The sequence below is a fragment of the Triticum aestivum genome, chromosome 5D (assembly GCF_018294505.1).
Source record: "Triticum aestivum cultivar Chinese Spring chromosome 5D, IWGSC CS RefSeq v2.1, whole genome shotgun sequence".
Taxonomy (NCBI): Eukaryota; Viridiplantae; Streptophyta; class Magnoliopsida; order Poales; family Poaceae; genus Triticum; species Triticum aestivum.
In genome coordinates, this window is record NC_057808.1 from 559924669 (window position 1) to 559931215 (window position 6547).

Consider the following 6547-nt stretch of genomic DNA (forward strand, 5'->3'; position numbering starts at 1 on the left):
AAACAGAGTAGCAAAGCAGAGGAGACACACAAATCCCACTGAATTTGGTCAGCTCACATAGCTCAGCTTGGCAACAGTTGCAAGAAAACTGCAACCCTACTCTGCACTTGCTCCAGCACAAAACACATTCCTACTCCAGCACGCAGGTAACGTGCGCCGTTTGCTCTCACCTACAGCAGGTTTAAGCTAACGCAAGTGGTGGATCACTCGCAGGCCCAGATTTATGAGACTGATTAAGGCCATTACCTGTGTACTCACTCTTCCATTTTGGTCCGTCTTTGTAGTGATCGATCAGTAATCAAAAAGTAGTGCAAGGGAAGGAGATATAAATTTCAATCAGCAATACTTGCCGTATGGTAGCTGCACCATTCATGTCCATCTTCTGTACAATACTTGCGGGATAATGTGGCGGCCCGCAGGAGCCTGCATGCAAGTATGAAGTGTACATACTTGAGCTTACATGTTGTTCTCGCTGCTTTTGTTGCTTTGGATCAGCAAAGGTGTACACTCTAAGCATTGATCAGCTTGAACAGTACGCAGGAACTGCAGGATTTTTCAGTCAGCAAAGACCATGGGGCACAGGTTAACACTTGACAGTAAGCACAGACCATGAGACAGTAGTTAGGTTAACAGTACATGTACACAGAACTACAAAACACTAGCATTGATCATTAGTTAACAGCTTGGAAGAGCGCCAACATCAAACAACAGGTTCCCGAATGATTCCAAGTACTAAATGAATGGAAGTTTGTTGAACAGACTTTTATCAGTTTCAGAATGATGGAAAAAACACATCATTCTTGTTCAGTCCTTGTCATCTTCACAATGTTTGAAAGTACAGATCTTCCACGTTTGGTCCTTGCCATCTTCAGAATAATTGATTTTAAACAAATTTTTCAGGATAAAACAAAACGAGTTGCGTTCATCATTAATTCCCAACTTCGGAGAGTGCAACATTAAACAACACGTTTCAGAATGATTTTACGCATTAAATGAATGGAAGTTTATTGAACAGGATTTCAACAATTTCAGAATGATTGAAAACGCAGATCATTCTTGTTCAGTCCTCGCCATCTTCACAATGTTTGAAAGTACATATCTTGCATGTTTTGTCCCTTGCCATCTTCAGAATGATTGAAAGCACACATGTTCCTTGTTTTGCCCTTGCAATCTCTCCATGTACAATTCATGTCCTGCTAGTGCTAGGAGGAACAAGAGCACATGTTGAACTTTCCTATCATTTTGGTTTGCATGCTAGAGAACATGTATAATTTTGCTAGCTTCCAACTTTAGATCAAATTACCAAAACAACAAGTAAGTAAGGGACAACGTTCAGAATTAAAGTTGCTGAAAAATATTTTTGGAGTTCTCTTTATAACTAAACAGACAGAATTAACTCGGATCTGATGTTATTATCACTGCTACGAGGATCAACAAGTAAGCAAAGAAAGACCAGGAGTAGAAAAATACTTCATACATACTCCAAATGTGGTTTGCCTAGTTTCTGCAATCCATGAACATAAAGATCAGCACGTGGATCATACTTTATGATCTGCAAATGGAGGTTAATTCTTAGTACATGATGTTAAACATACATGGCGCATTACACGTGACAGAGGAGGATCTTCAGAGATAGTTCAGGAGGTAGTTTAGCTAGGATATGATATCTATTCGGTTGTAACCAAGTCTATCTCTTGCTTTCTTTCTCCTCGAGTTGTATCCTGATTCTCTCTTATCTTCTCAACCAACTCATGTATGCGCCTCAGGGTTATTGCGCCCCTGCTATATAACACGTAGCACGTCGCCCAGGATAGGGCAAGACGTTTCCGCCATCGCACATGGTATCAGAGCCTTCCTCTTCCAATCTAGCCTCCCGATTGCATCTAGTGCATAGACATGTCTTCATCCTCCGGCGCCGCTCAACCTAGCCTCAATGGCCAGGTCACCGAGAAGCTCAACCGCACGAACTACGTGCTATGGCGCACGCAGGTGACACCCCACCTGCGGGGCGCCGGTGTCTTCGGCTACGTCGACGGCACCGCGCCGGAGCCGGCCAGACTCCACGTCACCAAGGACAAGGATGGCAAGGAGTCTTCTGAGCCCAACCCTCTCCACCCACTTTGGGTCCGAGAGGATCAACAGGTGCTTGGCTATCTGCTGAGTACCCTCTCCAAGGAGGTGCTGGTCGCGGTCACTGCGATCACCACGGCGCGCGAACTCTGGGTGGCCTTGGCGGGCATGTTCTCGTCCCAGTCCCTCAGCCGCGTCAACAACATCAGGATTGCGCTCATCAACGCGCAGAAGGGCAAGCAATCGGTCGCCTCCTACTTCGCCTCCCTGCGCGGCCTCGCCGATGAACTCGCCGCCGCCGGAAAACCTATCCAGGACGACGAGTTAATCTCGTACATCCTCCACGGTCTCGATGTCGACTACCAGCCGCTCGTCTCCGCCCTCGACGCCTGCGTCACGCCCGTCACCCTCGACGAGCTCTATGCCATGCTGAGTAACTTTGACCAGCGCATGGCCCAGTTCCACGGCTCCTCCGGCGGCTTCAAATCTTCGGCCAACGCCGCATCTCGCGGTCGTGGTGGCGGCTCTCGCTCGCGTGGATCTCCCCGCAACAAGGGGCGGTCAGGAGGAAACAGCAACGCTAGCGGCTCCCCCAACTCTCGCAACGGCCGCTCCATCAACTCCAAGGCTCGCTGCGGCGGCGGCTCCAGCCGGTCCCGTCCTAATGCGCCCCGCTGTCAGATCTGTGGCAAGCTTGGGCACACAGCCAAGGACTGCTGGTACCGCGACGATGAAGATGACGACTCCTCCCAAGACGAGGACAAGGTTGCTGCGGCTGCGGACGGCTCCTACGGCGTTGACACAAACTAGTACGTTGATAGTGGGGCTACCAACCACATCACCAACGAGCTCGAGAAGGTCACCATGAAAGAAAAATACCGGGGCAAGGATCAAATCTACACTGCCAATGGCGAAGGTATGAGGATCAGTCATGTTGGTCACTCACTTTTCAGTACCCCTCGTCGTAAAATTCATCTAAAGAAAATTTTGCTAGTTCCTAGTGCCGACAAGAATCTTCTTTCTGTCCATCGAATTGCCATTGACAACCATGTCTTCCTTGAGTTTCATCCTTATTTTTTCTTGATCAAGGATCAGGCAACGAAGAAAGTGCTCTATCGAGGTAGATGCGTTCGAGGGCTCTACCCGTTGATTCCGGAGCGTAGAAGATTCAATAAACAAGCCTATGGTGCTGCCAAACTCTCGTCAACACGGTGGCACGATAGATTAGGACATGCTGCTTTCTCTTTAGTTGAAAAACTGCTTAGGAAAAATAAGCTCCCGTTTGTTGGTGAGCGTGATCTTGAAACTATTTGTGATTCTTGTCAACGTGCAAAAAGTCATCAGTTGCCTTATCCCATATCTACTAGTGTTTCTACCAAACCCTTGCAATTAATCTTCTCTGATGTTTGGGGCCCTGCTCCTAGTTCTGTTGGTAGACACACTTATTATGTGAGCTTCATAGATGACTACAGCAAATTTTCTTGGATTTATCTTCTCAAGAAAAGATCCGATGTTTTTCAAGTCTTTCAAAACTTTCAAGCTCTCGTTGAACGAAAATTTGATAGTAAGATCATTGCTGTCCAGTCGGACTGGGGAGGGGAATATGAAAAATTAAATTCCTTCTTCCAAAACCTTGGCATATCACATCATGTGTCATGCCCTCACGCTCACCAACAGAACGGCTCTGCTGAACACAAGCACAGACACATAGTTGAGGTTGGTTTAGCCCTCCTAGCTGGCGCATCTATGCCCCTCAAGTTCTGGGATGAGGCTTTCCTCACAGCAGTTCATATCATAAATATGCTTCCTAGTCGTGTCATCAACAATGAAACACCACTAGAACGACTTCTCCATGTTAAACCCGACTACAAATCTCTTCGTGTTTTTGGGTGTGCCTGTTGGCCCAATCTTCGCCCATACAACAATCGAAAGCTCATGTTTCGCTCCAAACAGTGTGTTTTCCTAGGCTATAGCACCCAACATAAAGGTGTCAAGTGCCTCGACATTGCCACTGGCCGTGTGTATATCTCACACGACGTTGTCTTTGATGAAACCAAATTTCCTTTCGCTGATCTTCACCCCAACGCCGGCGCTCTTCTTCGCCAAGAGATCCTTCTTTTGCCTCCTCATCTCTCCGGTGTTGATCAAGGGGGAAACAATAGTGATGATCAACCACTGACTAACCCTCTTATTGATGATATGAATGAGCCTTGTGGTGTTACAGGTGAAAACAGCAAGGAAAATGGCGAAATCAGAGAAGAAAATGGTGAAGAAAATCCTCCACCAGCACCATATTTCATGTGCCCGGAATCTGGAGACAAATCCCCCTCGGGATCCGTTCGCATGCAGCGTATCAGATCCGCCTCGGGATCAGGGTGACAGACGCACCAAGGGCGCCAGCAGCGCGCACGCCTGCCTCGGACCAGGCGCGCCCCACGCGGCCACCGCTCACAGGCTGCGGTGCGTCGTCACCTCCGCACCAATCGCCATCCGCCACTTGTCAGCCTGGTGTTGGCGCGGGCGGTGCACGCTTCACCGGCCCACCGGTGTGCTACAAGTGGCGCCACCCAGTCCGCCCGACCGGTGTGGGGCCCGAAGCTGGCGCGGGATCCAGCGCCGACCCGCGCGTGCGCCCGACCGGCGTCAGGCCCGAGGCTGATTCGCCATCATGTGGCAATGATGAACCTGCTGCTGCGGCGGGATCTTCTGCGGATTCTGCACGTGAGCAGCCATTGCCCCTTGCCACAGAAAATCCGAGCGGGGCAGAATCTGCTGCTGCTGCACGCGGATCGTCCTCGGGATCGGCCCCTGCAGAAACTCCTGTTCAGCCTGAGGGATCATCTGTGGCTGAAAATCTGGGCACTTCTCCTCGGCGTACACGACTACAAAAGGGAGTAATACAACCTGTTAATTACAAACGTGTAACAAAATATGGCATGGTTTGTTCTACAGGTGAACCTCATACTCTAGAAGAAGCACTTGGTGATGAAAAGTGGAAGAAAGCAATGAATGAAGAGTACATAGCTCTAAGGAAAAATAAAACATGGCACTTAGTTCCTCCACAGCAAGGTAAAAATTTAATTGATTGCAAGTGGGTATTCAGGATCAAGAGAAAATCTGATGGAACTATTGACCGTTACAAGGCTAGGCTCGTTGCAAAAGGATTTAAACAATGGTATGGCATTGACTATGAGGATACCTTTAGTCCAGTTGTTAAAGCTGCAACCATCCGTCTTGTTTTGTCTATTGCTGTTTTTAGGGGCTGGAGTCTCAGACAGTTAGACGTATAGAACGCGTTTCTTCACGGTGTTCTAGAAGAGGAAGTGTACATGAAGCAACCTCCTGGGTTTGAAAGCAAAAATTCTCCCTCTTATGTGTGTAAACTTGACAAGGCACTTTATGGGTTAAAGCAAGCACCGAGAGCATGGTACTCTCGTCTCTGTCATAAAATGCAAGCACTTGGCTTTATTCCATCCAAATCTGACACTTCTTTATTCATTTACAACAAGTCCAACACATGCATATTTGTTTTGATATATGCTGATGATATCATTGTGACAAGCTCATCAAATGAAGCAATCACATGACTGTTGAAAGATCTGAGTGCAGATTTTGCTCTAAAGGACCTTGGTGACTTGCACTACTTTCTTGGAATTGAGGTGAAGAAACATGCAAGTGGGCTTCATCTCTCTCAGGAAAAATATGCAGCTATTTGGTAAAAAAGGCTGGTCTGCAAGGTTGTAAGCCAACACCTACTTCATTATCTAGCTCAGAAAAGCTGTCTCTCACAGAAGGTAATATCTTGAGTCCAGAAGATAGCACAAGGTACAAGAGCTTGGTAGGAGCACTTCAGTATCTCACTTTGACCAGACCTGATATATCTTTTGCTGTCAACAAAGTGTGCCAGTTTCTTCATGCACCTACTAACATCCATTTTACTGCTGCAAAACGCATAGTGAGATATGTCAAAGGAACTATGAACATTGGTCTAGATTTCAGCAAGTCATCTTCAAATCTTGTTAGTGCCTTTTCTGACTTAGATTGGGCAGGATGCCTGGATGACAGACGCTCCACTGGTGGTTTTGCAATCTTTTTTGGACCGAATCTAATCTCATGGTGTGCTCGAAAACAGGCCACTGTTTCTAGATCCAGCACAGAGGCAGAGTATAAAGCACTGGCGAATGCTACAGCTGAGATTATATGGGTTCAGTCCATGCTGAAAGAACTGGGCATAAAGAACACACCAGCTCCATGTCTGTGGTGTGATAACCTCGGTGCAACTTATCTGTCTGCCAATCCAGTTTTTCATGCAAGGACAAAACATATTGAAATAGACTTTCACTTTGTTCGTGAGAGAGTTGCTCAAAAGCAACTTGATATTCGCTTTATTCATTCCAAAGATCAGCTTGCAGATGGATTTACAAAGGCTTTGCCTGTGAGAAGCTTTGAAAATTTTAAACATAATCTCAACTTGATG

At 47.1% G+C, this 6547-nt stretch overlaps 1 pseudogene; it reads left to right on the plus strand.

The window, feature by feature from the left end:
* The first annotated feature begins 2376 nt into the window (after window positions 1-2376).
* LOC123126404 (uncharacterized) lies at window positions 2377-2515 on the plus strand (annotated as a pseudogene).
* Window positions 2516-6547: the final 4032 nt, after the last annotated feature.